The 26,549-nt window shown below is 36.9% G+C and overlaps 1 protein-coding gene across 1 annotated transcript in view; it reads right to left on the bottom strand.

Moving 5' to 3' along the window:
- Positions 1 to 25,892, bottom strand: part of LOC114466157 (protein FAM19A2) — a 129,475-nt gene extending 103,583 nt beyond the window's left edge. The window contains exon 1 of the mRNA XM_028451688.1: positions 25,596 to 25,892. The gene's annotated coding sequence lies outside the window, so the exon portion shown is untranslated. The remainder of the gene's footprint in view (positions 1 to 25,595) is intronic.
- Positions 25,893 to 26,549: the final 657 nt, after the last annotated feature.

The raw sequence follows: 26,549 nt of genomic DNA on the forward strand, positions 1-26,549 counted from the left end.
GCAATTAAAACGGCTTATTTGCCAGATAAGTGGGAGAGAGTGGTCAGATTGAAAGCCACAGGCTGCCTGTATGGGGTCCTTGGGTTACAGACCCCGGGTTAAATAGCCGAGCGAGCCAAACGAGGCATACGGCTCAGAGAGGGAATGAAACCCAGCCAGACACAAACACACTACTCTCAATTTCCCCCTAATGAAAAAACACCCAGAATCTATAATCATCTTTATAACCAAAGATTGGCAAACATATTAGACGGACTCCCTGCTATTGGGTTCAAGAGCCTGTTTATGTGTTTACAGAGACATGTAGAGTTTCACAAGCTCTATGTCTATGTTTCAAAGCATGCATTTACTTTTAATTTAAACCCTTTAATACCTTAAAAAAAAAAAAAAAACACTGCACAGGCTTTTAGTACGGTTATTACTGTGATCCGAAGCTAGAAGCGCATGGTGGTTTCCCGTCATCATCACAGATACTAAGGGGAATTTACCACTTGGTTGTTCATTTGATTATTCCAAGACACTTTCACATTTTAAAGTCTTCCTCTCACAAAGCAGAAATATTCCTGTAAATTGGTGCTCCAGCCTGTAATAATCATTAAGATGGTAGTTTCAAACACTGGACAAATAGCTGCTGAAATGGATATTTTTTTCAGTAAAACAGCATCTTAGCTGGTATTTTACTTTTAAATGCCAAAGTCTTTCCAATACCTAAGCATTTTGACACGCTATAGGCAGGATTTTCGATGGCGCCCCTTTGTATCATACTAAAATAATCCGCCGACTTGGATATGCTATATGCTATTTATTGATTACCTAAAAAAGTGCATTTAAATTCATTTTAAAAATAAACACTAAACATTTTCGAAATATGTAAATAAAATTTGAAAAAATGTGTAAACAAGTGACAAATTATAGTATGTATACTTTGTATGTATATGTGAGATGACGAAACCAGGAACAAGTCGGCATGAGAGAAATGGAGGAAAAAAGACAACAACCTTAATTTTCGGATGGTGTTTTTGCAAAATATGTCGAAGTTATAAAGGAAGCTCTCCATGCTTCAAATAACGGCAGTGAACGTTTTAAAAACCGTGGATTTTATCTTTGAAAATGGCTCAATTTAGTGCTGAGCAACTTCCTTTTTTGGGATGTGTGGAATACATCTGATCCAACATACACTACTACTGTCCTTGGCTATCAACACACTCTTGTTATAGTTTTCAGCCAATAAACTGCACCATGAAGTAAAACGCATGGCTGCTTAAGCATCTACTCTGATGATGAATTTGACAAGCGTTGCTTCAGGAATGTTTTCACCAGAGTCGATCATTGTAAAAACATCACCTCCTCCTTCTGAAATGGATTACTTCTTTGACCAGAAGTAATCCATTTCAGACAGTATTCCATTGTTTTGGGTTTTATTGCTAACGCTGTGTCGCATTGAGTCAAACAAGCGGACAACACGTCAGCTCATCTGCTAAAGGCGACACAACCAGCTCCTAAAAGTGGAACTGTTTCTGAACGCTTGCGCTGTGCTTCAATTTACCTACTGTATATACTGAACGAAAAAAGATTAACTGTGGATTAATCTCATTAAAACGGTTCAAGCAGCTATTGACAACCATTGCTGGAGGGTTGTGTTCATGCAAAGTGATGCAAATGAAAATGGTTTCTGCCCTCTACAGAATGTGTTCTGTCTTGTGTAATTTAGAGAGTGACAACATTCAAACGGCCAGAACTTCTTCAAATATTATTTGATGTATATGTGTGTGATGCCATTGGGAAGCTTAGAGTCCACACTTTCAGTATCTGTTAATAACTTAAAACGCCCCTCGTCCACATGTTCCTACTTTTCTCATGGTCCGTCACATATTTGCAGAAAATAACTCTCTATTACAATTTCCTTTTTAAACATGGACCTTTAGTAGTGGTGCATTTTGGGTCAAGTCAAAAAAACTGGTCCTTCCCCCTGGAGAGCAGGTACATTCTAAAAAAAATATGGAAGTTGTTCTGGTAGCTGGAGAGGTGCCAAGGTACTTCTGGAGCACTGCCGAGGTGCCCTTGAGCAAGGCACCGAACCCCAATACTGCTCTCTTCATTGTAAAATGACTTTGAGTACCCAGAAAAGCGCTATATAAAAATGATGTATAATAATGATAATAATCAGTGGTGGATGTGGGCGTGGGGCGAGAAGGGGTACATTGTTTTATATTAATATAGGCTTAGCAATGTAGTGTAATTGAATTATTGTGGCCTTGTTGTTTCATGTAAACATATGTTCATACCAACCAATGTTAATATAAGAATACTATATGAAAAGATTCAAAGAGAAGACAATGATTTTCTTCCGTCACGTGTTGGTGCCTCCCATACTGCCTATGCCACAGGCCGACTCTGACAGTGAGCACATACTGTATACAGCAGATGACTGTTAACATAGGAAAAAAATACTTTTTTTTTAAAACAGGTTTTGCTACCGAGGATGAGTTCCACTCATACAGTGAGGGTGACATTGGCGACACTTCTGTGCACAGCAGATAACTGTCTGTTCACGATGTCTGAGTCCACGTGAGAGGTTCACTAATTACTGAGATAATGTCTGAGTACAGTACAGAGTGATTTAGTCCCTTTGATCGGCCTGTGTGCTAAAAATGGACCTCACACTACCAAATTTGAGATGTTCTGTTCTTTTTCAATGTAGTGACCTCACGGTATGCTAATTAAATCAGCACAGGAACTTGTTTCATATTAAATATTACCACAAGGAAAAAGAGAAAAAAAAGATACATTTGATAGCAAACTGGAACAGTTTGCCAAGGGAAATGAAAGAATGTACACTAGATACCAAGAAATGCAAAAGAAAATTACCTCTAAAAGAAAATATCTTTATGTTGCATTACAATTTTGAAAATAATGTGTTTTTTGTTTATTTTGTGTGTGTGTGTGTGTGTGTGTGTGTGTGTGTGTGTGTGTGTGTGTGTGTTTATGTGTGTGTGTGTGTGTGTGTGTGTTTAATCAAAATCATATAAAGATATGACAAAATTAATTTATTAACACCAGTAATGGCTGGAAAACAGGATGTTGAAAATTAATTTTTGTTTACTGTAATGTAGGAAAAGAGATGGGACTAAAACGTTTATACTTCCACCCATTCCCTTTCAAACACAAAAAGTATGTGTATGCAGTAATATATGTCATTCTTTTGTTTTGGGTTTTTTTTTCTGGAGGGAAGCCATCTGCATCATACTTTTGTTTACTATAATATAGTTTTTTGTATTATTGCTTTTGTAATATATATATATATATATATATATATATATAATTAAACAAAGCACCCCATCTGGAAACCCTAATGTCATTGACACCTACAAACATTTATAAAAAGTAACACCTTGACACTGTGGGTCAGTTCTAATATTTTGAACGAAAAGAAAATGTATTAAACCCTTTGATCAATCTCTCATAGGTTTATGTATGTTTTGCGCCACTGGTCGTATCCATAAAAGCCTCCAAATTGCTTGCAGGAAGATTTTTATCGGAGTTTGACAGGACGAGTGTATCCAGATTAAAGAAGGCTGCTAAAAAAGCTGCAGCAGCAGCAGAAAGTGCCTTTTGTACGAGAACTGTAGACGGACAGCACTGAAGACCTTGACCTTGGCCGTGACCTGAACAAACTGTAATGAGTTCTGAACTTTCTGCCCGGGCTGAGCATTGTTGTGGTTTCCAGAGTGCTGAGAGCTGGTAAACAGGATATTGAGTCCCACACGGGCTTTGGCTCACATCATGAAAGTAGTGGAGGCACCGAGCATCGCACACACCGTCAGCCGTAGGAATGGAGGTGAGGAGAAGGCGGTGGAAGGGAGAGGAGCGTGACGATGGAGGAGAAGGATGCAGCCCAAAAATACGAGTGCATGTGTGTGCGTTTGCGTGTGTGTGTTGGTTCTATTGAAAAGGAACCAAGATGCAGCTAAAGGAGATTAAAAACACACACACACATACACACACGGGAAGGTTGCTTCTCTCTCTCCTTCATTTTCTCTCTGCGCATAAAATTGGATCACATTTAACTCTGCGGCTGTTCAATGAGAAAAGGGCAGAACGTCATCAAACCACAAGGCCCAAGACCTTCCCAGCAGACTGGGATTATAGGAAAGTCTTTCTTTATTTAAAACCAGCTCTGTTTACAACATGTAAATAAGTTTTATTTCTGATCTACCATTTTTTTTTTTTTTGGGGGGGGGGCAGGGATTAAACAAAACTGAATTAGAAACCATGTTGCCACTTTTCACATTTAATGCTTCACAGCTAAAGGCAATGTTGAGGAGCTGTTTTTAAATATCTTTCATATTTTTTCACCATATAATCTAACGATTCTAAAGCGCACATTTTGCATATAACTGCATGAATACATTCCAATGCTCTAGGGGGCAGCAAACGACCCGAGAGTGGGCTGTTGAGCTGGAATATCACCACATTAAATGAAAGATATAAAAAGAATGAAAAATAAAATGCCTAGTGCCAATGAGAAGTTCAAAAGGATTCAGCATGACGTGCATATTTCTGCAACAATGTGGACAGACACGTGCATGGTTGACTGAGAATGCAAGGGTTAAGGTTTTTTTAGCTAATGCACAGAATGACAACCACACAAACACAAATTCAGTCTGCGAGTTTGACATTTAGCATTAAAAATATCTCCATCAGTATTAAAATGCATGCTTAATTCAGCCCTGGTGCAGCCATCAGGAGTGGCTCTCCATAACAAGTCCATTTAATAATAACAATAAAAAAAAAAACAAGCAAAGTAGAAACAAAGTTGGTCAAACAGACGTAAGCACTCACTGAAACCAAACTAACGAACACATTTAAAAGAATCTTATTATTTTGTAATTAGGTGGAAAGAAACAGTATTTAGTGCAGTGGTTCACAACCTTTTTTGAATCGTGACCCCATTTTGATATTAAGAATTTCTGGTGACCCCAAAGACATTTTTTTCTACAATTAGTTTTTTTATTCTATTTTATTTTTAATTTATTTATTAATTATTATTATTATTATTTAAAAAAAAAAAAAATAGAATTAGTTTTGATCATGTTTGAGCTCAGATTTTTTTAATTTATTTATTTAATTTTTTTTGTACTGCATTTTAGTTGAACTAGATTTATATTTCACAAAGTGAAATTATAGAAATACAGTTGTTTGAGATTGTGTGCTGTTTTAAAGTATAATAATGTAAACTATCTATTTGAATTTTTCAGAAATGTCAGGCGACCCCACATGGGTTCAGACCCCAATTTTGAAAAACACTGATTTTTTTGGCTACTGAATAGATGTATTTCTATAGTTCTTATCATTTCCGGTCATATCACGCATCTCTCTCTCTCTCTCCACCCCACCCCCCTTTTTCCTATATCCTTCTTGTTCAGTTTGAACTTTTTTTTTACTGTACTGTTGATCTTTTTATACAGTATATTCAAAATCAACTTTGATTACAAAATTAAAAACATCTAATGCCTAACATTAGGTTTGGACATGAGGACAATGGGACTATACAAGCACTTCTAGTTGCTTTCACTGAGCCTGGAGTTGTGGTATGACATCCTATAAAAGGAGGCTGGAGCTTCTAATACTAATAAATGGTGACAGTGCTGTCAAAGAAAGCTTTGAAGAACTCACCTCCATCTTTAAAAAGACTGGACTACCATCGGTGACTACAAACTGAATAGAGATACGGTCATTAAAACCACATTTGAAAGCTCTTCTTCACTCAGACAAATGGAGAGTGAAATTGTAAATGTCTAAGACGTAACCTGTGTTTATGTGATAAAATGTGTTTTCCTTCTTTCACTATTTTTTTTCTTTTTTATTTCATTAAAGCTGATACCCGGAGGATGAAAAGAGAGAGAGAAAATTCAAAAGCGAACGTCTCGATCTCATGTCCCTCCCTAAATAGCTGCACTTCCTCCCCCTGCCTCTGTCAATCCACCAGAAGCCACGCCTCTACTTTTTGTGCACGCGCATCGTGGAACATAACAAGGTTGCATCGGATCGCATTGATATAGGTCTATGGGTCATCGTTATTCTTTTGGCGATGGACATTTCTGAGGTAAGAGCCATAATCGTATCTGAGCAGCTATGCTACGCACGCGCATTCACTTTGAGTGACAGACTCTGATACAGGAAGTTGAAGCCTATTGGCTGGGCGATCGCGGCACGATTTTCAATTTGTTTAGGGGTCTATAGGACGAAGGCGGGACTTATAAAAATTGACGTATATGAATGATTACCGGCAGTAGACAATAATAAAAGACTAGTTAGGTATTTTTTCACATTTCAAAAGAATGATACATAAACATAGATCAGCTTTAAGGCTCACTGAAACAACGGTACAATTAGGTTTCTTAAAAAAAAAATCTAAACCTTAATATAGGTTGTTTTTTTAAATGTAATTTTAGTTCATTTTTGGTTGACAAATAATAAAGAGGATGAATTTGACTACAATGAATTCACTTTGTATACAGAGATGTCTTTTGATCGGCTAATTTAACTTTATGTCCCACCCCCTTCACACCAACTCACCACAACCTCAAAATTAGCCAATGATTGGACACAAAAAAAAAACATTTATTTAATGACGAAATAATTTATTCTAATTATTTACTTTGTTCGCAAATGTTAATGAAAGGTAACATAAGGTTCTGATGTTCACAAAATTCAAAATCACCTTTAAGCTGTTGGTGACGATAACTGACGTTTTTTTTTTTTAATAACAGATATAATAAAACATAGTGTATGCCTTGTAGATCAATAAATCAAAGGTTTTTCTTTGTTTTGTTTTTTTTAAATGGAAGAATTTACTCACAAAGGTTGAAGATTGTTTTGGAGGTTATATCAAATTGTCATGCGACGTGAACTTTGGAAACTGTTTGTGCATTGTGGGATTTGGATTACCGTAAAAGGATGCAGAGAAGGCTCGGAGTGGAAAATGTTTCTTCAAGAAGTGTTTTTACTTCATTACTGGGATTTCCTGTGTTTCTTCACCAGACAAGGAAGACAGTGTTTGGCTTGAAACTATATTTGTTCTGGTTTGTTAATCGTGTTCCCCGTCACATGCAGTCTCTCCAATTATGGTTGTGAAAGCCAAAACATCACCAACCACCATTGTTTTGGCACAACTCTCACTCTGTGAAAACACTTAAAATGTCACTTTTAAGAATTGTTATTTATCATCCCTGGTAAACAGTCTCTTAGCAACATTTATGACCTTGTGATAGCCGTAAGCGTTTCTCCACAAACTAAAAACTGTCTTTGTGAGCGCGTTTGGACAAACATGAAACACGTTCCAATGTGTTCCCATGAGATCCTAAAAGTGGGATAGATGTAAAGTCACAGTGACTTTGACCGATAAAACATCATGGTGATCACCCGTTTCTCCATCACCATACACACAATCACTGCTCCTCACTTTCTGTTGTATGACAAAAACACACGAGAGGCTCGTGAAAAGGAAATCTAAGATCCCTCAGCACCATTTTTTATGAAATGTCTATGTAGCACCATAATACTGCCACCATGGGGTAAGAAAGAAAATACCAGTTCTTTTGGACTTTGTGGAACAAAAAGGACACATTCCACTAGCTTTTCCCATAAGGACGGAAGCATGAAAATGTCTAAAATAAGAACTACCGCCACAACCTAGAAAAGTGATGCGAGGTGAGTCAGGTTTATCATTTGCTGCTTGTACCTTATTGCAATGGTTTCCAATTTTTTTAGGGCAGGTGTGTCAAACTCATTTTAGTTCAGTGGCCAAATACGGAGCAGTTTGAACTCAAGTGGGTCACAGATTACAGGCAGGGAAAAAAGAGCAAATTCAACATTACTGTGCCATAATTTGCATTTACTAACAAGAAATGACAGATATCAGTCCCTGCTGCATCTTCACTTCTAAATCCCCTGATTTTGTGACCAATGTTTGTGCAATAAGGGGAGTTTGTATGGCGGCGCTGATTGTAAAGTTGTGCATGCTAAAACGAACAGCACTTTTTTGCAACATTTAGCAACAAACCACATTTAAAGAAACATGTGAATTTTTTAATGTTACTTCTACCAGATTTACAACAATATTTGTGAAATTTTAATTCTACTTTTCTTGTAAAAATAGACAATAGTCAATGTTAAATCTGAATCTAAATGTTAAGTCTAATTCGAAATGTTACATTTAAATATAAATGTTAAATCAAAATTCTGAATGTTAAATTTAAATAATATGTTAAATCTAATTCCCAAATGTTACATTTAAATATAAATGTTAAATGTAAATATAAATGTTAAATCTAAATGCTGAATGTTTATTTTAAATGTTATATGTTAAATATTAGATCTAAATGTTAAATGTAAATGTTAAATGTAAATTTAAACTCTAAATCTAAATGTTAAACATAAATGTTAAATGTTGAATATAAATATCTTCATTGAAACTAAATTTTTAGCTAAGACGCAAATTCACCGGAAGTACCAACATTTAACATTTCGATTTCGATTTAACATTTCGATTTAACATTGTTTAGATTCAACATTGACATTATATTTTTCCAAGAAAAAATTTCAAAAATATTACTGTAAATCTCGTCACAAGTAACGTAAAAAAAAATTAATCACTTCCGTTTGTTGTTAAATCTTGCAAAAAGTTGGTGTTCATTTGCGCAACTTTACAATTGGAGCCCCATAGATTTGTGGAATTGTTTTGGAAAAATTGAGAGTTTTTTTCCACAATTTACGATTGGAAATCACTGTGTCACATGATAAACGCAAACTATGAGTCCTGCAATTATTGGGTAGTTTCATTAAATTTGTGTATTTGGAACAGCTGAAATAACTACAACTGAATTAGTTGGTAATTGACTCATTGCTTTAAAGCAGTGTTTCCCAACCAGGGGTATGCGTACCCCTAGGGGTACGTGAGCACATTGCATGGGGTACGTGGAAAAATTAATAATTTATTTCCAAAATAATAAAAAATATTCTCAGTCATTTCACAAGTCCGTTAATAAAATGATACGTGTGCGCTATGACTTGTTTTTGAAATGTAAATGCCTGTTTAAAGGGGATATTTTCAAAAAAGCTCCTATTGTGGTAAATGTCATAAAAGTTATATATAACACAGGCAGGTTTATTATTTTTTTTGTATTTATTTATTTATATTACTTATTATTCTTTTCTTCCTATTTTTTTATTTCAACTATTATTTTTCTTTAATAACTATATAATCATAATATATTAGTATTTATTTATTTATTTATTTGATAGGGACATTGCACATTAATGAACATCAGTGTAAAACAAATGTAAATATGCCAGATTATAGCTATAAAGCTAGTTTTCATCCGTAGTCCCTAGGCAGGCAAATACATAAGAAATGACAACATACTATAGAATACAACACAATACAACACAATACAATACAGGCAGCACAGGGAAATGTTCAGAGTCTAGTGGTCACATGACTGGTTTCTTTTCAGCCGTAGTTTGATTTGGGTTTTAAAGCTGACCAGTGTAGGACTCTCCCGTATGTGCAGAGGGAGACTGTTCCAGATGTTAGTGGCCCTCACAGAGAGAGAGTTCTGTCCATGGGTAGTTCTTCTGAAGGGCACCTCTCAGTCTCCTCTGGAGGAGGCCCTAGTTCTCAGACCACTTGAAGTCTTAGGTTTGAAAAAGGCAGACACAGGAGGTGGGGCTAGTCCATGTAGCGCTTTGTAAATGAAGCATACATACTTAAAGTTGATAAAACGTTCAAAATTTAGAAGATTGTACTTGTTTAAAATATTGCATACATGGAATGAATTAGGTTTTTGGTCCAAAACTTTAAGAGATTTTTTATACAAAGATTCAATTATTTTCAAATTGGTATCAGTGGTGAGAGACCAACTTGTGATGCAATATTCAATATGGGATAAAATCATTGAATGGAGAAACATTCTAGCTGCACTAAGTGTTAAAAAGGGTCTGATTTGTTTAAAATTTTTAAGGTGAAATTTAATGGTATTGGCAAGTTTTTTTATATGATTTTTGAAAGATAGAGTGGAGTCAAGTGTTAGACCAAGTATTAATAATACAAATGTTTACTGTAATATTATTTCTTATAATTGTAATTTATATTGCTTTGAAGGCAACATAATTTTATGTTTAATTTAAGTTAAATAAGAAGATAATGCCTGAATATTAATTGTTCAATTTATGAAGATGAAATAAAATGACTTGCGTTGAATATTCAGTTGTGTTATGTTCTACTTTTGGAGAATCATGAACACGTATGAGTGAGGGGGTACTCATGGTATGACAAAAAGACTCAAGGGGTACACAAGAAAAGAAAGGTTGGGAACGACTGCTTTAAAGGGCCAGATTTGGCACCCGGGCCTTAAGTTTCACATTATTTTCATTTGAAGACTGAATAAATTGCTTTTATTTTGTCATGTTTTTCAGCTGAACTTGTTTTTTAAGGACACTGCGTGTAACTACATATTTCACAGCATGTGTAACATTCAGCTAAAAAGGGGTTTAAACTGTGGAGCAGGAAAAACGTCAGACCCACTGTGCCAAAAACAAACAAACAATAAACAAACGGTGAATGATGGGCGGGTGAATGAATGTGTTGATGATGATGATGAAAAGATTTGAAATTTGATGAAAAGAGGCCACTGCCAAAGGTGTCAGCGAGAAAAAGAGCAGCGGGGAAAACTGTAACCAGAGGAAGACGAGGTCACAGCGAGAAATGTAGAGGAACCTCTAGCTGTCATTTCATTGTTTCCACAGAGCTGCTGTTTACTCGGCGGCGGCTGGTGAATTTGTTTTATTTCCAGTGAAATGGAGGGAGAGCAGAGCAAGCGACACATCAAATAGAATGTAATAGAGGAAAAAGTCTTCGCTCCTTCGCCACATCAAACACCTGAACAGCCAGTGCCAGTCAGATACTGACACCCTGCACCAGGGGCCGCCAACCCTTTTTCTCACCAACGACCGATTCAAGCACTGATACAGAAACAATACAACTGAGGATTTTCATTCATAACAGATTAAAAAAAGAAAATATCTCCCAGAACTAAAGCGCCTAAAGCACAATCACTTAAATTTGGTGTTTAAATACAAGTGCAAGTCCTTTACAAACTCACCTGTTTTTCAGAGTTTTAGCCTCTGACAAGTCACTTTCATGACGCTTCTAAAAACAGGCCGTTTTGGGGCCTTCCTGCATATGCATGAGTGGGCGTGTCTGTAGATGCAGACTCCACACCACAGCTTTATTACCATAGCAATTTTCTTTTGCTATCCACACACTCTTGTTATTGGTTTACTGCACATTAAAGTAAAACACATGACTATTTAAGCGGTTATTGTGATTGTGAGTCCGACAAAAGCTGTTTTAGGGTGTGTGTGTGTGTGTGTGTGTGTGTGTGTGTGTGTGTCAGTCAGCTGTTTCAAACACTCACCGGAGGGTTAAGCTGCTAAGTCACTTTCTTCTCCTCCTCTCCTCTTCTAACTACAGGAATAGTGCATTTAAGATGATAACCATTTGTTTTGTGTCCCATTGTGTCGCAAGCACGTCAGATCATGTCAACGGCAATACGAGGCGATATACTGTAACGGATACTAAAAATGGAACTGCTCCCTGGTCCATCACTGTGGGATATTGATCAGTCCCTTATATTAACCCTAACTGCTCCCTAGGCACTACAACGTGGCAGCCCACTGCTCCTCAGAGAGGGACTTATAGTAGAGAACACATTTTGTGTATGAAGCTTTACATATATGACAATAAAGTATAATACATACTCGACATTAAACCGCAGTGTTTGTTTTAGCTGTGAGGTAGTTTGAGAGGGAGGAGCTCACATTCTTATACAGGGTAGGAGGAGCCAGGATTGTCAGGAGGAGGAGTTTCCGTTAGGTGGTGACATGACAACGCGAAATCCAACTCACCCGTTTGCAGATTACTTTTTACAAAATGAGGAATAACAAAGAAGGGAGCAAACAGAACTTTTCAACTTTGGCCCTCTGAATGGCTAAAGAGATGTATATCACTGTAGCAAAACCATTATAAAGTGATTTTTTCATAATGCTGCCCCTTTTTTACAATATTAATATTTTGATAGCACTATGAGATGACTTGTAATTTACGCTATATAGATAAAGTTCAATTGAATTGCATTGACTTAAGTAACTGTGGGATGCCTCCTGAATGTATTGCATTGTTGTTACAGTCTGCACAGAATTTACACAACCAGAAATAACAAACTTCAGTCCTTTTTTTTTTTTTTGACACCGTAAACGACTTAGAGGTTTTTAAGCAGCAGAATGAAGAATAAACACCCATGGGTGTTAATGTGCTAATATGACTGAAAAGTGATTAATTTGCTTAAATTTGGGATATGTATGCACTCAACTGAGACTTTAATCGATAAATGGAAAGTATGAGTACCAGTAAAGTTAAAAATCAAAAACTATAATATAAAAATGCAATCTGGCCCAAAATATTTACCATTAATCATCATTAATTAATTCACAAGTACGTATGTCAAAGTATTGCATTATTATAAACATTATTGTAATAACTGATATTGTGATTCCAAAGACCCAACACAATCCTACAAGAAAAGGAAACACTGCTTAAATAGCTGATCATCACCACCTCTGTATTCTGTAAACATATTCTCACAAACAAACTCTCACACAACACCAGCAACAAAGCTGCCAGACGTCCAGTGGGAGTAACTTTGGATTCCGTCACTCTCATTTGAAACTATGGCACAACCATAGTCGTGATACGGCAACCTGCTTCATGGTCTGAGCCGCTGCCACGATGCAGCTCATCACGAATCTCACTCGCTATAAAATATACAAGTTCAAAGGACAGAAGGACATTTAAATTATGTATTCCTTCCCAATCAAGCAAAAATGTTTCAAAATGTTTTTATGCAGTTCACACAATTTTATTTGAAATAAAGAGTTTAATTCCGACTATTCCTTCTCCATGTGCCTGAGGAAAAAATCAGCTGTGATGTAATTATTAGGGCTGTCAAAATTAACACATTAATTGCGATTAATTAATTAAAGGCAAAAATAACGCGCTAAAAAAATTAACTGCGTTAATTGCTTGTTTTTTTGCACCCCAAACAACGTGGAACCTTTTGTCATTGCACGCGTCTCCTGTATACCCATAAATTATTCTGATGCACCGGCTACAACAATAGAACCTGAGGAGTTAAAAATTTTAGTAAAAACTTTAGTTAAAAAGAAAAAAAAAAAAAAAAAACACTGTACGAAAAACTAAAGTCCAGTTGTGTGCAAATTGTGCAAGAAAAAGTTTGTGGCTCAGCGGAGCTCTTCCACCTCCAGCCTTCTAGCAGAGCTCTTCCACCAAAATGCTAACTATGTAGCAGCTAGCACCTCAATGCTAACTATGTAGCAGCTAGCACGAACAGCGGTCCTTCGGACACTACACTAGATTGAGTGGCCAATCCACACTGGACAAGATGACAGGGTTCAGACAGAGCCAAAATGAATCTATCAGTGACAAATGAAGAAAGTCAGTGGATAAATGATTGTAGTGGACAGTCGACCACTATCAGTGGTAGAGGATGTGGGCGGGGCGACTACTACTACAAGAAGTGATTACTTGATGTTATTACAGTACTTTTCTTTGTGATGAACAATGTTATTTTTGATGTGTTGATGAGCCTGTATTATTCATTATATATTATCTGAAGGAGAGAAAAAGCAGCAAGTTTGGTGTTCATTAATTGTATAGCTCAGAAAATTGTGATGTGCTAACTTATAGCACTACATATGAACCTGATGTTTTATTTCATTTCTATTTTCTATTCTTTGTAAATTGACTAAAGTACAATTCAATACTTCCCTGATGGTCTAAACTAAAGGTGTCAGCAGCCTTTGGGTCTCGTCTCACATCTCATCTATTGACAGCACTAGTAATTATATTTATGTTTGCTACTTTTTTATTCCTTTATTATTATTATTAGTAGTAGTAGTAGTAGTAGTAGTAGTAGTAGTAGTAGTAGTAGTAGAAGAAGTATTACTACTATTTATTGTACAGTGCCCGTCAGAAGTGTGTATTCATATAGTGGGAACTTAAGTAGAGTTGTGGCCAAAGGAGGTTGGATGTACAAAGAGGTGTACATACTCAGTACTCTGTAGTGTAATAAAGGGGTTTATTTGCGGGTGCAAAGTAAAATAGTGTGTGCGATTTCCCTGGTTTAATTCTATGGGAGATGCGCATAATAAATGTGTTTGGTTTTTTGTACTCATTTTTATATTTTTTTCATTTGGTGTATTTTTCTGTAATGTATGTCTTTTTGTGCATTTTTTGTATAATTATTGTTTTTTGTTGTCATTTTGTGTAATTTTATATGTTTTTTGGTGTAGTTTTGAGCATCTCTGTTGTAATTTTGTGTATTTTTTGTATAAACATTTAGTTTTGTGTATTTTGCGTCATTTTTACATTTTTCTGTTCTGTTGTGCATTTCTGTTTTTCTTCATGCGTGTGTGGATATGTGTATGTGTGGGTGTTTCCCACTACCTGTCCTCCATGGTTGCCGTGTGGGACTCTCTCCATCTCCTCCGTGGTTTCTCTCTCACCCCACGCACGCACGCACATCAGCCGCACGCATGCACATACTTCGTCACAGGTTGTTGAAATGTGTGTGTCTCACACCCAATGCATGAGACTTGAGAGAGAGAAAAAAAAATGGATCCAGAAGTACCACGAAAAAAAAAACGTTTTGCAACACCAAATAAGTCCAAAATAATGGATGCACACCATGAGGCCATGTGGTCTTCTTCTACTGATTATTAGAGGTTGCAAATGACAGAGTAGTGCGCTAGCGCCCCCTCACACTGAGGTCAAAAGCTGAATAGGTTTTACTTCTGGGTAAACATGAATGTGCCGTCTGGGCGAAATAAAATTAAAATTATAGTTTTTCAACACCAAATAAGTCCAAAATAACAGATGCACACACAAAGTTTCAGGTCGAACAGACACCGCGTCGGGGAGAAATTCGCTCCACAAACACACATACACACACACGCAGAACTTCCTTGCTTTTATAGAGATGTATGTAAAATTTAAATTTTCAAGCATTTATACATACTAAGCAGACACAACAAGTGAGTGTTAAGACTTCAACACATATATGTCCAGAAATGGACAAATCATTCAACTTTAAAGTGCATATATACCCTTAGATGTGTTATATATGGTTTGATCTAATATCATCCCTTACAACTGTCTAATAACTTTGAGTTTAAAATTGGTAATGTCCTTAAAAACACATGTATTCTTTTTAAGGTCAATTATTGTGATTTAGTGAATTGAAAAATCACTGGGCCCATGAGCAAGGCCTTTGACCCCCAACTATTCCCTAGATGCTACACTGTAGCTGCTCACTGATCCTCTGGGTTATCAGAATCAGAATCAGAATCAGCTTTATTGACCAGGTACAGTTTAGAACAATACGAGGAATTTGACTTGGTAGTTGCAGTGAAAGAAGACACATCAACACACCGGAGCAGCCTTTTGCGGCGCCCACATATTTAGGTGAAGAAGGGATCAACAACAGGAGGAGAGGAGGGGTGAGGGGAAAAAAACTGCCAGTTTGAAACTGATTTCCTGAAAGTTATGTTTAAAACAATTCAATTATAGGGACCTGGAATAAAATATAGTGAAGAAAAGTTATTTGTAATATAATATAGTATAATATTTGAAGGAACAAACACACTAAAGTACAAAAATGTGTGTGTTTTTTAATAGAGATTAAGTATATAAATATATATGTTTTATAAATTATTGTATGCAGTTTTTTTTATTACATGTATTCTGTTTGGATAAAAAAAAGCACATGTTGGAATATACTTTTTAAGAATGTATTCTACCCTTCACTAATTTCCCATGGCAAGTTCAGTATGACAATCTCAGTCAACAACTTGAGTACAGTAATAGTGTCTCATGCAGCAATCTCAATACAAATAGGAAAAGTTTATTCTCCAAAAAAAACGTGATTATAATATACAGTACATTGCAATAAATAACAGTTAACCTAATGTAATATTGCAATAAATAACATTTAACCTAACTAGTACAGTGCCCGTCAGAAGAATGCATTTATGTAGGAGCAGAAGGGGTATATTTGCGGGTGCAAAATGTGGGTGCAATTTTCCTGGTTTAATTCTATGGGATATGAGCATGATAAATGTGTTTGTTGTTTTTTTTTTTTTTTTTTTACTCACTTTTATATTTTTTTGTTTGGTGTATTTTTCTGTATTTTACGTTTTTTGGAGTCATTATTTGTATTTTTGTATCTTTCTGTTGTGTTTTTGTGCATTATTTGTATAATTATTGTTTGTGTTGCCATTATAGTGATTCTGGAATCATTTTGTGTATTTTTTGTATAAATATTGTTCAGTTTTTGTTTTATTTTACTCATTTAGTATATTTTTATTATAAATACTGTGTGTGTGTGTGTGTGTGTGTGTGTGTGTGTGTGTGTGTGTGTGTGTGTGTGTGTGTGTGTGTGTGTGTGTGTGTGTGTGTGTCTACATCCATCTCCTCCGTGTGTGTCTGCATCCATCTACTCCGTGCACGCGCATCAGCCATGTGTGCGTGTGTGTGTGTCTACATCCGACTCCGTGAACGCGCATCAAATAAATAAATACCTTGTGTGTGTGTTCCCGTGAAATGTTTGAGACGCTGATAACAAAACTCCATAGACGTTGTAGCGCAAATCAGAAAAGTAACAAAACTGCACAAAACAAAACGTAAAGCTCCAAACTACATGAGTGAGTCAGTAAATTAAAGTATTATCTACAATTCGGCTGTCTTTTTAAAAAAAACTAAAATCATTTTTTACCTTTGAACCAAGTGGTCAGAGCTTAGCTTCCGTGCACGGCACCACAGAGAATCCGCAGTTTTCCAGATGGAGAATTGAACGGGTTGGGAAACGTGTCTCTAAAAGACTCACCAGTGGCTGATGGTTTCAAACAATCTATTCAGAGAGCTCCGTGTCTCGGTCTAAACTATCTTCTTCTCCATCACTCGTGTGTTTACAGCTGCTTAGCTGTGTGCGCAGCGATTGGCTCTGGCCGCACACGTGACTCTTGCTCTTACTGTTGAGCTGTGCAGTGAAGATGGTGCGCTAGCGCCCCCTCACACCCTGAGGTCAAAAGCCGAATAGGTTTCATTTCGGGGCCGTCCAGAAGTGAAATAAAATTAAAATAAAGATTTTTGAAATGACCAAAATACTCCAAAATAACAGATACACACACTCGGGGTATTTGGAACCCGTCGAGCGAGTTTCAGGTCGAACTGGCACCGCGTCGGTGAGATATTTGCTCCACACACACACACACACACATCCACACACACAGACCTCCCTTGAATTATAGTATAGATGTAACATTTCAATAACAAGCTGTTGTATTCATATACAGTAAAATCTGATCATGACAATCATATTTTTTTATTATTGGTCGATTTTTTTATCGATGGTCGACTAATGTGATGTTTTAAACATTTTTATAAATCAGTACAATAATCTCTGTGCATGGCTAATCCAGCACGTACTGAGATTGTAAGAGAATCTCAGCACGGAGGTAAACTCAGACCGTGACACCGGTCCCAGGATGATTTTACGTTCCGCTCGCAATGCATCATGGGATGGTTGAGTATGAGTAGTGTGCTCACCGTGGTATACTTAGGAAATGTCCCAATATTGTACACATCCTGGTATTTCTTGCGTATTCAATCTTTGCAAACAATCTAATGTGAACGCACTACATCCTTATTTTGACATCAGACTCAGTATGAGTAGTACGCTAGTATGCGATTTCGAACACAGCCAATCTCTTTGTGGTTGTTAGCTATTTGCTACCTGTGATAGCATAAGTAACTTTAGCTAAAAATTAGCTAACAATTGTTCAACATTGCCTACATTATTGATAAAGTATCTCATTTCAGGTCTAAAGGTCATGTTCTGGTATACGTTGTGGTTACCATGGAAACATAATTTGAGTGGTTGAAGAATAAGGTAGATGTAAAAACAATCTAAGCTCGTTGAATCGCTAGCTGACTAAAAGCTTTTCACAACACAACAACCGCTACCATCCATCACTGTGTCCGTGAGACGCTCCTGATATTGTGCTTTTTGTTGTGCTCTCCTTTGACCTTTACAAGCTCTCAGCTCTAATAAATCTAAAGTGTGCAGTTTGTACCAAAAAAAAATCCCCAAAATACTCCAAACCAGCCCTGGGGCCCCCATAGGGACGGTTTCAAAGACCTTTTGACTGTTTGTGTGTTTGCTGTCCCAGCTGTGCACACTGAGGGCTCCGTTAGCGTGTTTGGTGAGGAGCAGTGGACCATGAAGCCTGGATGTCATCACTGAGATCAATGGTGAAGGCTGTTCCACAATCAGGTCTCCACCAGAGAGAGAGAGAGAGAGCAAAAATAAGGTGACATTGGGAAGTTTTGGCGGACAGGCTGAACTCCATCACCTGAAGGGACCCGACGGTGTGCCAGCAGGTGGCGCTGTGCCAACAAGCATCACCCGTCAAAGAGGAGGAGGAGGAGGAGCTACTGTGGACACTAATTGGTGGAGGTCTTTTTTTTTGTTTCTGGTTGGCTGGTGTTGGAGTTGAGCTGCCAGATGATGACATAATGTTACGACGAGGTGTGCTGCATCCTTCATTAGAGCAGATAGTGTAGTAGGGATGAGTATTTTACATATATCTTTAACAAACACACACACTTTAGGCCCACAATACACAACAAATACACATTTGCTGGGAACATTTTACTTGAAATGTTATACATAAAGGTTGACATTACACCAGGGTCAGGGTCAATTACATTTTTCAGTTACATTTACGTTTTCAATTATCCATGTTCAAATACAATCCTTTTTTGTTTACAGTGACAAGCATTTTTTTCCAATTACAATTAAATTACAATTTTTTTTATCCTGAGAAAGTCAATAGCAATTACAATCTCAATTACTAAAGTTCAATTACAACGAATCACAATTACTGAGCTTGAAATAAATAACCTAATAAAAGTTAAACTTTCTCTTGTGTTAGCTTTCTGTTAACATCTCTAATGATAAAAGGTCCTAAATCAGCTGTAAAATACACTAAAAACAGATGTCTATCATCTCATTTCTTTCATATCTATTGGTTACCTTGTTAGGTTTCCAAATCAATGAAAATAAAGATTTTAATATTTTTGATGTGGGCGTCTGAGCATTTTTTTTGTCACTGTACCCCTCGGTTTATATTTTAAAAAATTGGTAAAATGTGGGAAAGCTTAAAAGACCTATTTTGATAATTGTTAACTACATATTTGTAGAACCAGGGCCGCCCTTCCCGACAGGCAACACAGGCGGCCGCCTAGGGCACCAAATTGCCCCCCGCCCCCTTTTTTTCTTTTCTTTTTTTTCAAATAATAATTTAAAAATATATAATAAACATGAAACACAGCCTTTACAATCACTGTACATGTTTTCTCTTAATTGAACATTAATATTAAACATCTGTAACTATACCTGCTAATCTTCTGCCCACATTTATGCATATTTATATATCTATTTTATTTCAATTCTTGTTTTATTGTATTTTGTGTTGTTTGCACATTGTGTTCTTTGGTTTTAAGATTTGTGTTACTAACTAGTAAAACCAAACAGGAAAGTAGAAATGTCCCTGTGCTGAAACTTTTGTATCTTATTTTAACTTTTGATTGCACTGTTTTGCATTGCTTTTGGATTTTGGGGGGGGGGGGGTAAAATTAAAATTCTGCTTTTGCCATAGGGCAACAAATGACCTAAAGCCGGCCCTGTGTAGAAGTGTACATAGAACTGTATATGGTTCCCCAGTTTAGTGTGAAATTATGTGACAATATTAATAATTAGTAATACTAAATGTTCACAGTTTCACTTTAATTAGAGGGTTAGATCATACGGAAAGCTAGCAGTAACCCTAAAAAGGTAGGAAATGTTTGTTTCAACATGTAACAGTTTATTGTTTTCAATAATTTTCATACAAAGTTAATATCTTCCTATTTTACTAGCTTCTAAACAACTTTTAACTATTATTTATTATTTATTATTATTTATTTAACATATTACAATGCATACACCAAATTTGCAACACTTAAAACATTGGTCACAATGTTTTAGTGAAAATAAACATTTAAAGACGGTAATTTAATTCTAAAATCTTATCATGTGCAGCAGTATTTAATTTAACTGCTAACTACATCTGTCGTCTGTTCTCATCTTTGTGAGTTTGAATCGTGGAAAGTAAATCAGATTTTAGATGGAGCTCATTGGTGACTCACATGGTCCATGTGGGCTACCTGGTGCCCGCGGGAACCTTGTTGGTGACCCCTGCCCTAACCCGTCATTACCATGACCCCTAACTCTAATCCTAAACCTGAACCCTAACCTTAACCCTAACCCTTTGTTACACTACCTCTAACCTACCTAAGCCCACTAAATATTTCCACCTAACCCAAAAAATGCTAACATAGCTCCAAAGGTGTCATAGTTTAGTGAACGACACTTAATGGCATCCTCCATGACACCTTATTCATGCTAATGACAGATAATGACAGTGTAATGTCAGCCTTATGTATAAAATTTCAAGTAAAGTGTTACCTATTTGTTTTTCAACCTCAAGGTCCGAAACCTTCAAAGAACACAAAGCAGCAACCATGTAAGATAAAACTTATATTTCCATTTGCTCTGAGGTTACAAGTCTGATCTAAACTAATCTAATCAGGGTTTGTATGTTCTCACCAAGTGTGTGCAAGTTTTATCAATATCACACAATAAGGGTTCTCAACTGGTATGGCTTTGGGACCCAGAAATCTTCCTTTGTACCAGTGCTCTTCAATGCCAGGCCTGGCCCCTGAAGCATCCTGTAAGGGGCCATTTGAAGCCACCTAAGATAGACTTCAAACTTTATTAAATGAATACATATAACTGACAGTAGCTGTTAAATTGTCGAGGGGCAGCACTACAAACATTTTAGAAAGTGTCTATTTGTACGGTTGTCATACGGACAACTCCCGATGCTATTGGTACGGTTACTGAAGTACAAGTATGTAGCGTCTTAGGGTTAAGGGTTAGGGTTAGAGTGTTAGGGGTTAGGGTTAGGTGTAGGGCTAGGGGTTAGGGTTAGGTTTAGGGTTAGGTTTAGGGTTGGGGTTAGGTTTAGGGTTAGAGTGTTAGGGGTTAGGGTTAGGTGTAGGGCTAGGGGTTAGGGTTAGGTTTAGTGTTAGGCTATAACCCAATATCGCAACAATTTTTTCGGTTAGGTTTTGCGTTAGGTTTAGGGTTAGGTTATAACCCAATATCGCAACAATTTTTAGGGTAAGGGTTAGGGTTAGGTTTAGTCTTAGTCACGCGACCTAAACTGGCCAAATAGGGGCGCTGCGTATGGATAGAATGTCGGTATATTGATAGGGCAACCGTACGGATAGCCACTGCCAACATTTTATCCCATTGTCGTAACTGACGATGTATCGTAGTCCAATCAAAAAGCCAGCTTGAGCTGTGATGAGAGCCTCTCTGTTTGGATTATAATTCAAGACAGCATTTCTTTTTTCCCAAAGCCAAAATATTTGATTGCTTTTGTCTTGTAATGAGCAACAGCAAGAAAACCTTTAAAATTACAACTGAGCCCATCAAACAAATATTGATCTTGGATACATCTAATCAGAGGAGGTTGAGGCCCTTTTGGATACAGCAGATCCCACGAGGAGATGACGTCTTTATCCAGTAATGCAATCAGTTACATATTCAGTCACCTCACCTTGATTTACTGACCCCTAAAGCTCCAAACTGAAGGACCCTGCTTTGTAACAAGCTGAGGGAACCGTTGATATTCTCATACATACTGGGAAAAATCAGCACAGTCTGAAGGTGTGGGTAGCACGTTGGTGTATGAATGAATGAATGAATGAATGAATGAATGAATGAATGAATGAATGCCTTGCAGGTAAAGATACAAGAGGGGGAAATATTACCTTCTCCTCTCAATGAATAATAATAACTGAAAAGTACCTCTTTAAAACCAACATTTTGCCAATTGTTTCTATCCAAAAGTAGAAAAGGTTCAAATTTAAAAAAAAAAAATAAATAAATAAATAAAAAGGCGTTTCAAGAGACAAACATTTTTTTTTTTTTTTTAAATATGCATATATTTTCATTATTTAAAGGCTTGTAATGACAAAAATACACTTTGGAATAAATAAGAACGTATTCTGCATGAATAATTTACCTCTCAAAGAGAAGCGCATAATATTTTTCTTTATTCATGTCAAGCAAATGTCCACGGCTCAAAAATTAAAAACCTCTTATCTAGAGTCTCCCCAGTGTTGGAAAACATGTATTTTAGCAGCATACCTGTCAAGTTTTGAATTTGAAAATAAGGCGAATTTTCTGGCGCCCACTACGAGCCGTCCCACGCGTCCAACCAAGCTCCAGTATCCCTTATATTTTAAGATAGGTGTAGAAGAAATCTAAAATAGCCACTTGTCAACCACTCACTAAATACAATTATGTGATTAGAATCTGGTTGGTTGATCTTTATTAACATTAAAATGCTGTGAACATTCCTACTAGGGCTGGGTGATATGGACCAAAACTTTTATCTCAATATTTTTTCTCAAAATGGTGATATACGATATAAATCTAGATCATTTTATTTCGAATGAAGTCTGAGAAGAAAGAGAATTCTGGGTTAAATTTGCTGATCCAAAATGCTAAACAGGCTCATTTACTAACAAACAGCTGCACAATATGTGCAACATTTGGTTTTTTCTCCTGTAAGGGACAGCATGTGTGAGTGATATGTAATCTGTAATATGGCTTGTTATGGGGAAGCTCTGCGTTAGGACTCTGTTCTGAGAAGTAAAAGCAGTGACTCTTAAAACTAGTATTTTGATACAAAATAGGCTATTATATATGACAGAAAACTCAATACATCTTAAATATCGATATATTGCCCAGCCCTAATTCCTAAATTATAAAACAGCCTAAATTAAAACATAAATGGATATATTAAGCATGTATTTATTTAATATACTTACAGTTCATATACAAGTCAACACGTTGCATATTTACTGTTAATTTCCAAATGCTTGTCTTTAAGTTAGACATTTACATTTTATTTTCATAACATTTTTTATTTTAATTTCTCATGCTCACTCATATTCACTGATGACTTATTAGACACATTTATTACAGACTTTACATCCTTTAACACTTTATAAAGCAGTATACTGTATATTTGTGGAGCTTGTGTTTGGATGATTTTTCATGATGACATACGTCAGTCCTTCCCCCGTGGTAGACCCTAGAATCTCAGTTATTAATCTAACAGAACGTGTAACTGTGTCCCATCCTGCTGCTCTTTAGGAAGATAAACTCTGTCACATTTTACAATGTATTTACACCAGTTCTTTGTTCATTCATCTCTCTTCTGAGTTGTTACCGGGTTTGTTGCCGCTGTCGACACTAATATCGCGAGAACTGTCACACAGGCCATTTCAGGTGGAAGTTCTCGTGACGGCGTTCAGTTTAGGAAGGCATATTTTAATTATTATTACATTAAAATACGGGATGTTTACGGGAAAATACTAATACGGGAAAGAGGGGTAAAATAAGGGAGTTTCCCGGCCAAAACTGGATACTTGACAGGTATGTTTAGCAGTAAATGTTTTGTCTAAAAAACATTATTCCAGGGGATGCTACTGTGGATACAAATATTCAGCTCACGTTTTGATAGAAGTGATAGCAGTTAGCATCTGGCAAATAAATTAATGCCTTTAAAACACACACACAAATCCAAGCTATTTTCCTATGTATTAAACATTAAACAGAATATTAGCTATCAGTGTGCAGCCTAAAGTGCTTTTATTGTGAAAGTTTAGACATGAAGTTGGTGTTCTCTCTAACCTGTGATAACCTCATGCGGTCTCTGTCTATCGCAGCTGAAGTTGCTCCTATAATCAGAGAGTAGCAGCTCCAGGAATGATAAATGTGAAGCGGTTTCAGTTCAAACATGTTTAGTTGATGGATTGCTGGATGGATTAGTGAGTTTATTAGTGACGGGAACACTTCCCTGCTGTGAATGTGAGATAATAAACCACTTTTTCTTCTAACTTGAACTTTTGTGATCACCAGTCTAACAGATCCAGTGCCAAACCCATGTTCCACATCACCGTCTTATTTTTTGGGGGGGGTTTAGGGATAAACCAATGGATGTGTTGGAGGTGAGAGAGTCAGCCCAAGTCCCCCTGAACCTCCAGCAGCTGCAGTGTCTCCTCATTTCATCATCACACGCCTCCTGATTGTTGGCTTCACATGAGCTGGCAATAGACTCTCTGAGAGAAGCTGATCAGTTGAATCTAATTGACTTCTGCCTGTTATCAGCCTGTCACACACTGAGCCTGAAGGCCAAGCCTGAGGATGGGCATGAAGTGAACCCACCGGATTTGTCCTGATCCTGCAGACAGTGACTGTCTATTAAACAGACAAAAGCCACGTGAAATAGGGATAACGGGCTTTATTAAATGCACAGGGTTTTATATATTAATAATAATAATAATAGCTTAAACATATATAGCACTTTTTTTCAAGGAGACTCAAAGCACGTACAGAAACCATTATTCAGTCACATCAGTCATACCGGTGGTGGTAAGCTACATTGTAGCCACAGCTGCCCTAGGGCAAACTGACATAAGCGTGGCTGCCATTTTGCACCAAATCATCCCCATTCATACAAAGACTTGGAGAGAGTGGGATTTCAAACCCCAACCCTTCAGTTACTGGACACCCCACTCTACCACTGGTCCACGGTCTCCATAAATGTATATATTATTATATATATAGTTAATGTTCGCAACACTGTCACTGTGTATCGTTGTGGAGTTGTGTATGTTTTTTATATTGTGTATCTGCTTTTACCTTCTACCCTCGTTACCATGGGACGACTGATGGAAATTAGCGTTTTGCTAAATCTGGTGTATTTATTGCTTTGGCTGTACATTAATGCACACTGTCTAACTCAAATAAATAAAGAAATATGTTTTCTTTCTATTCACTGAGTTTGCAAAACTAGGAAGAAAACTGCAAAAGTGTGGGGGTGGGGGCTGGGGGGGGGGTGGTGATATTTAACCTCCTAGGACCTAATTATCCTTATATCTGGATATCATGTTTCTCAGGAACGTCATCATATAAAAAGAAGATCAATCTTTGTTTTTCACTCTTATTAGGTTCTAATTAGCCAAAAAAAAAAAAAAAAAGCTAGAAATAAAAAATGATGCCATGCAAGAGTTCAGGTTTTATAGGTTAAATAATAAAATATTGTTTTCAGGGTTGGATTGTAGAAAAGTGTTATTTTTATTGTCATTGGATCAAACAAGTGATCAGTTGATCATTCCTTGCAGCATTAATACCTTTAAAAATCAGCTCCTTTGTGACAATAAATGTCACTGTGCGCTGATCAAATCCTTCCCATGATGAGCAGACACTTACCTGTAATCGTCCCACTCCCTGCCCGCTCCTCTGACGGCTCTTTAAACCATCGGTCAGGATGCGCTGCGCTACAATCCACCGCCGGAACCCGCAGCAGGGTGCATTTGGACTGGCGAGGGCGCACAGCAGGAGGATCGGTGCTCCTTCAATGGTATCTAATCCAAATTTTAAAAGAAAAACCACCCCCCGTCGCTGGGTTTGTCCTTCCCCCCACAGCCTCTCCTCCACCTGGCACTGAGCACCGTCTGAGCTGGAGAGTGGAGCGTGCACTCGGAGGTGAGGGTGCGCGTCTGCGCTCCGTCTGACGGCTGCGCTCCGTGCGCACTAAGTTTTATGGAGAGTCTGGAGCGGCGCGCACACCTCTGCTGCAGCTGCTGCTGCTGCGTTACAGTAATCTGATTACTGCACCAGACTTCTGTTAGTGCTCATTAGTCATCTGGGATATGATTTGATCATCACCTTAAAGAGGCGGAATCTCATTTTAATAATGAGCCACAGAAAGTGAATGAATTCCAATCATTACAAATATTCACTATAAAATGGTTGATAAACTGACAAATTACAATTGTAATTTTTTTTAAAAAAAAATCTGTTGCTTTTGTAATCATAATTAAATAGTAACTGAGTTTAGATAATTGACCTAAGAATTGTAAATGCCATAAAAATTCCCTAAAAATGGTCAATTATAATTTAACGCTAAACTGGTGAACAATATTACAGTTCTATGTACAGTTGTACACATATACAATTATTAAAATATGTTTCACATCAAGATTTCCCACATTTTGCCATTTACATAATAAATAAATAGAGGGCTATACTGACACAAAAAGACTCAGACGTCCACACCAGAAATATTCAAACCTATATTTTCATTTATTAAGAAGCCTAACATGGTAATCAATAGGGAATAAATGAGATGATATATATTTGTTTTTAGTGTATTTTACAGCA

The sequence above is a fragment of the Gouania willdenowi genome, chromosome 6 (assembly GCF_900634775.1).
Source record: "Gouania willdenowi chromosome 6, fGouWil2.1, whole genome shotgun sequence".
Lineage (NCBI taxonomy): Eukaryota > Metazoa > Chordata > Actinopteri > Blenniiformes > Gobiesocidae > Gouania > Gouania willdenowi.